The following is a 7631-nucleotide window of genomic DNA, read 5'->3' on the forward strand; positions in this document are numbered from 1 at the left end:
AAAGACTCCAAACCTCATTGAACATCATCATATGTTAGTGCAGGATACAACTATGCATTTAAATAATATTTTCGTATTTTTTGAAATTTTCTCAAAGTCTATGTGTAACCCCTACGAAAATATTGAGTTTTTTGTAAATACTTTATATACTGAAGCCTATAATATTTGGTGTTGTTTTAAATTTTCTAACCAAATTATACATTTGTATTAATTTATTTTAAACTTTTTTCATAGTATATGGGAATTGTTATAATTTTTTATCAACTAATTTTGTAAAACTTCATAATACTCCCTATGTAATAACCACTATAAAATCACTATTTTCTTGAGAAACAGAGACAACAAAGGCTCCCAACCCCTTTGAACATCATCATATGTTAGTGCATGATGCAACTAGGCATTAAAACAATGTTGTCATTTTTTTAGAAATTTTCTCAAAGTCTATGTGTTAAAACCCTACGAAAATATTGAGTTTTTGGTAAATACTTTATATACTGAAGCCTATAATCTTTAGTGTTGTTTTAACATTTCTAACCATATTCTACATTTGTATTAATGTATACTAAACTCTCTTTCATGGTAAATGAGCATCGTTCAATTATTTTTATAAATTAATTTAGTAAAACTTCATATACGCCCTATAAAATCACTATTTTGTTGAAAAACAAAGAAAACAAAGACTCCAAACCTCATTGAACATCATCATATGTTAGTGCAAGATGCAACTATGCATTTAAATAATATTGTCATATTTTTTGAAATTTTCTCAAAGTCTATGTGTTAGTTAACCTCTACGAAAATATTGTGTTTTTTGTAAATACTTTATGTACTGAAGCCTATAATCTTTAGTGTTGTTTTAAAATTTCGAACCAAATTCTATATTTGTATTAATTTATTTTAAACTTTTTCATGGTATATGGGATTGTTATAATTTTTTATCAACTAATTTTGCAAAACTTCATAATACTCCCTAAATCGATGGAATAATCACAACAAAATCACTATTTTCTTGAAAAACAGAGACAACAAAGGCTCCAAACTCTTTGAACATCATCATATGTTGGTGCAGGATGCAACTAGGCATTAAAACAATATTGTCGTATTTTTGAAATTTTCTCAAAGTCTATGTGTTAACCCCCTACGAAAATATTGAGTTTTTGGTAAATACTTTATATACTGAAGCCTATAATCTTTAGTATTGTTTTAACATTTCTAACCATATTCTACATTTGTATTAATGTATGCTAAACTCTCTTTCATGGTAAATGAGCATCGTTCAATTATTTTTATAAATTAATTTAGTAAAACTTCATATACGCCCTAAATTAGTGGACTAACCGTTATAAAATCTATATTCTCAAGAGAAATGGAAACAAAAAAAAGTTTCAAACCTATTTGACCATCATCGTATATTAGTACATGAGGCAACTATGCATTAAAAAAATATTGTCATATTTTTTGAAATTTTCTCAAAATCTTTGTGTTAACCGCTACGAAAATATTGAGTTTTTGGTAAATATTTTATGTACTGAAACCTATAATCTTTAGTGTTGTTTTAAAATTTATAACCAAATTCTATGTGTCCCTAGGAAAATATTGAGTTTTTTGTAAATACTTTATATACTGAAGCATATAATCTTTAGTTTTGTTTTAAAATTTCTAACCAAATTCTATATTTGTATTAATTTTTTTTAAAAAAAATTTCATGGTATATGGGAATTGTTATAATTTTTTATCAACTAATTTTGTAAAACTTCATAATACTCCCTAAATCGATGGAATAACCACAATAAAATCACTATTTTCTTGAAAAACAGAGACTACAAAGGTTCCAAACCCCTTTGAACATCATCATATGTTAGTGCAGGATTGAACTAGGCATTAAAACAATATTGTCGTATTTTTTGAAATTTTCTTAAAGTCTAAGTGTTAACCCTTACGAAAATATTGAGTTTTTGGTAAATACTTTATATACTAAAACCTATAATCTTTAGTGTTGTTTTAAAATTTATAACCATATTGTACATTTGTATTTATGTATGTTAAACTCTCTTTCATGGTAAATGAACATCGTTCAATTGTTTTTATAAATTAATTTAGTAAAACTTCATATACTCCCTAAATTAGTGGACTAACCATTATAAAATCAATATTCTCTAGAAAAACGGAGACACCAAAAGCTCCAAACCTCTTTGAACATCATCATATGTTAGTGCATGATGCAACTATGCATTAAAACAATATTGTCATATTTTTGAAATTTTTTCAAAATCTATGTATTAACCCCTACGAAAATATTGAGTTTTTGGTAAATGTTTTATGTACTGAAGCCTATAATCTTCAGTGTTGTTTTAAAATTTCTAACCACCTTCTACATTTGTATTAATGTATTTTAATCTCTTTTTTAGGGTATATGGGAATCGTTATAATTTTTTATCAATTAATTTAGTAAATTTCTAAATACTCTCTAAATCGATGGAATAACCACTATAAAATAACCATTTTCTTGAAAAACAGAGACAACAAAGGCTGCAAACCTCTTTAAACATCATCATATGTTAGTGCAGGATGCAATTATGCACTAAAACAATATTTTCATATTTTTTGAAATTTTCTCAAAATCTATGTGATGATGTTTAAAGAGGTTTTGGTAAATACTTTATATACTGAAGCCAATAATCTTTAGTGTTGTTTTAAAATTTCTAACTATATTCTACATTTGTATTAATGTATGATAAACTTTCTTTCATGGTAAATGAGCATCGTTCAATGTTTTTTATAAATAAATTTAGTAAAACTTCATATACTCCCTAAATTAGTGGACTAACCATTATAAAATCATTATTTTCTAGAGAAATAGAGACAAAAAAGGTTCCAAACCTCTTTTGACCAACATCATATATTATTAAAGGATACAACTATGCATTAAAACAATATTGTCATATTTTTTGAAATTTTCTCAAAATCTTTGTGTTAACCGCTACTAAAATATTAAGTTTTTGGTAAATATTTTATGTACTGAAGCCTATAATCTTTAGTGTTGTTTTAAAATTTGTAACAAATTCTACATTTGTATTAATGTATTTTAAACTCTTTTTCATGGTATATGAGAATCGTTATAATTTTTTATCAATTAATTTGATAAAACTTCATAATACTCCCAAAATCGATGGAATAATCACTATAAAATCACTATTTTGTTGAAAAACAAAGACAACAAAGACTCCAAACCTCATTGAACATCATCATATGTTAGTGCAGGATGCAACTATGCATTAAAATAATATTGTCGTATTTTTTGAAATTTTCTCAAAGTCTATGTGTTAGTTAACCGCTACGAAAATATTGAGTTTTTCGTAAATACTTTATGTACTGAAGTCTATAATCTTTAGTGTTGTTTTAAAATTTCTAACCAAATTCTATATTTGTATTAATTTATTTTAAACTTTTTCATGGTATATGGGATTGTTATAATTTTTTATCAACTAATTTTGTAAAACTTCATAATATTCCCTAAATCGATGGAATAACCACAATAAAATCACTATTTTCTTGAAAAACAGAGACAACAAAAGCTCCAAACCTCTTTGAACATCATCAGATGTTAGTGCAGGATGCAACTAGGCATTAAAACAATATTGTCATATTTTTTGAAATTTTCTCAATGTCTATGTGTTAACCCCTACGAAAATATTGAGTTTTTGGTTAATACTTTATATACTGAAGCCTATAATCTTTAGTGTTGTTTTAAAATTTCTAACCATATTGTACATTTTTATTAATGTATGCTAAACTCTCTTTTATGGTAAATGAGCATTGTTCAATTGTTTTTATAAATTAATTTAGTAAAACTTCATATACTCCCTAAATTAGTGGATTAACCATTATAAAATCAATATTGTCTAGAGAAATGGAGACAAAAAAAGTTTCAAACCTCTTTGACCATCATCGTATATTAGTACATGAGGCAACTATGCATTAAAACAATATTGTCATATTTTTTGAAATTTTCTCAAAATCTATGTGTTAACCCCTACGAAAATATTAAGTTTTTGGTAAATATTTTACGTATTGAAGCATATAATCTTTAGTGTTGTTTTAAAATTTCTAACCCCATTCTACATTTGTATTAGTGTATTTTAGGCTCTTTTTCATGTTATATGGGAATCGTTATAAATTTATCAACTAATTTAGTAAAAGTTCATAATACACCCTAAATCCATGTAATAACCACTATAAAATAAATATTTTCTTGAAAAACGGGGACAAAAAAGTCTTCAAACCTCTTTGAACATCAACATATGTTAGTGCAGGATGCAACTAGGCATTAAAACAATATTGTCGTATTTTTTGAAATTTTCTCAAAGTCTATGTGTTAACCCCTACGAAAATATTGAGTTTTTGGTAAATACTTTATATACTGAAGCCTATAATCTTTAGTGTTATTTTTTAAATTTCTAACCATATTCTACATTTGTATTAATGTATGCTAAACTCTCTTTCATTGCAAATGAGCATCGTTCAATTGTTTTTATAAATTAATTTAGTAAAACTTCATATACTCCCTAAATTAGTGGACTAACTATTATAAAATCTATATTCCCTAGAGAAATGGAGACAAAAAAAGTTTCGAACCTCTTTGACCATCATCGTATATTAGTACATGAGGCAACTATGCATTAAAACAATATTGTCATATTTTTTGAAATTTTCTTAAAATCTATGTGTTAATCCCTACGAAAATATTGAGTTTTTGGTAAATATTTTACGTATTGAACCATATAGTCTTTAGTGTTGTTTTAAAATTTCTAACTCCATTCTACATTTGTATTAGTGTATTTTAGGCTCTTTTCATGGTATATGGGAATCGTTATAAATTTATCAATTAATTTAGTAAAACTTCATAATACTCCCTAAATCCATGTAATAACCACTATAAAATAACTATTTTCATGAAAAACGGAGACAACAAAATCTCCAAACCTCTTTGAACATCACCATATGTTATGTTAGTGCAGGATGCAACTAGGCATTAAAACAATATTGTCGTATTTTTTGAAATTTTCTCAAAGTCTATGTGTAAACCCTTTCGAAAATATTGAGTTTTTGGTAAATACTTTATATACTGAAGCCTATAATCTTTAGTGTTGTTTTAACATTTCTAACCATAATCTACATTTGTATTAATGTATGCTAAACTCTCTTTCAAGGTAAATGAGCATCGTTCAATTGTTTTTATAAATTAATTTAGTAAAACTTCATATACTCCCTAAATTAGTGGACTAACCGTTATAAAATCTATATTCTCAAGAGAAATGGAGACAAAAAAAAGTTTCAAACCTCTTTGACCATCATCATATATTAGTAATGAGGAAACTATGCATTAAAAAAATATTGTCATATTTTTTGAAATTTTCTCAAAATCTTTGTGTTAACCCCTACGAAAATATTGAGTTTTTGGTAAATATTTTACGTATTGAAGCATATAATCTTTAGTGTTGTTTTAAAATTTCTAACCTCATTCTACATTTGTATTAGTGTATTTTTGGCTCTATTTCATGGTATATGGGAATCGTTATAAATTTATCAATTAATTTAGTAAAACTTCATAATACTCCCTAAATCCATGTAATAACCACTATAAAATAACTATTTTCTTGAAAAACGGAGACAACAAAAGCTCCAAACCTCTTTGAACATCATCATATGTTAGTGAATGATGCAACTATGTATTAAAACAATATTGTCATATTTTTTGAAATTTTCTCAAAATCTTTGTGCTAACCCCTGCGAAAATTTTGAGTTTTTGGTACATGTTTTATGTACTGAAGCCTATAATCTTTAGTGTTGTTTGAAATTTTTTAACCACCTTCAACATTTGTATTAATGTATTTTAATCTCTTTTTTAGTGTATATGGGAATCGTTATAATTTTTTTATCAATTAATTTAGTAAACCTTCAAAATACTCCCTAAATCGACGGCGTAACCACTATAAAATCACTATTTTCTTGAAAAACAGAGACAACAAAGGCTCCAAACCTCTTTGAACATCATCATATGTTAGTGCATGATGCAACTATGCACTAAAACAATATTTTCATATTTTTTGAAATTTTCTCAAAATCTATGTGATGATGTTTAACCACTATAAGATAACTATTTTCTTGAAAACGGAGACAACAAAATCTCCAAACCTCTTTGAACATCATCATATGTTATGTTAGTGCAGGATGCAACTAGGCATTAAAACAATATTGTCGTATTTTTTGAAATTTTCTCAAAGTCTATGTGTTAACCCCTACGAAAATATTGAGTTTTTGGTAAATACTTTATATACTGAAGCCTATAATCTTTAATGTTGTTTTAAAATTTCTAACCCCATTCTACATTTGTATTAGTGTATTTTAGGCTCTTTTTCATGGTATATGGGAATCGTTATAAATTTATCCATTAATTTAGTAAAACTTCATAATACTCCTTAAATTGATGTAATAACCACTATAAAATAACTATTTTCTTGAAAACGGAGACAACAAAATCTCCAAACCTCTTTGAACATTATCATATGTTATATTAGTGCATGATGCAACTATGCGTTAAAACAATATTGTCTTTTTTTGAAATTTTCTCAAAATCTATGTGTTAACCCCCCCCCCCCCCCCCCCCCCCACGAAAATATTGAGTTTTTGGTAAATGTTTTATGTACTGAAGCCTATAATCTTTAGTGTTGTTTAAAAATTTCTAACCACCTTCTACATTTGTATTATTGTATTTTAATCACTTTTTAAGGTATATGGGAATCGTTATAATTTTTTTTTCAATTAATTTAGTAAAACTTTAAAATACTCCCTAAATCGATGGAATAACCACTATAAAATCACTATTTTCTTGAAAAACAGAGGCAACAAAGGCTCCAAACCTCTTTGAACATCATCATATGTTATGTTAGTGCAGGATGCAACTATGCACTAAAACAATATTGTCATATTTTTTGGAATTTTCTCAAAATCTATGTGTAACCCCTACGAAAATATTGAGTTTTTGGTAAATATTTTACGTGTTGAAGTATATAATCTTTAGTGTTGTTTTAAAATTTCTAACCCCATTCTACATTTGTATTAGTGTATTTTAGGCTCTTTTTCATGGTATATGGGAATCGTTATAAATTTATCAATTAATTTAGTAAAACTTCATAATACTCCCTAAATCCATGTAATAACCACTATAAGATAACTATTTTCTTGAAAACGGAGAAAACAAAATCTCCAAACCTCTTTGAACATCATCATATGTTATGTTAGTGCAGGATGCAACTAGGCATTAAAACAATATTGTCGTATTTTTTGAAATTTTCTCAAAGTCTATGTGTTAACCCCTACGAAAATATTGAGTTTTTGGTAAATACTTTATATACTGAAACCAATAATCTTTAGTGTTGTTTTAAAATATATACTGAAACCAATAATCTTTAGTGTTGTTTTAAAATTTCTAACCATATTCTACATTTGTATTAATGTATGCTATACTTTCTTTGAACATCATCATATGTTATGTTAGTGCAGGATGCAACTATGCACTAAAAAAATATTGTCATATTTTTTGGAATTTTCTCAAAATCTATGTGTAACCC

Source organism: Brassica napus, chromosome C9 (genome assembly GCF_020379485.1).
Source record: "Brassica napus cultivar Da-Ae chromosome C9, Da-Ae, whole genome shotgun sequence".
Classification (NCBI taxonomy): domain Eukaryota; kingdom Viridiplantae; phylum Streptophyta; class Magnoliopsida; order Brassicales; family Brassicaceae; genus Brassica; species Brassica napus.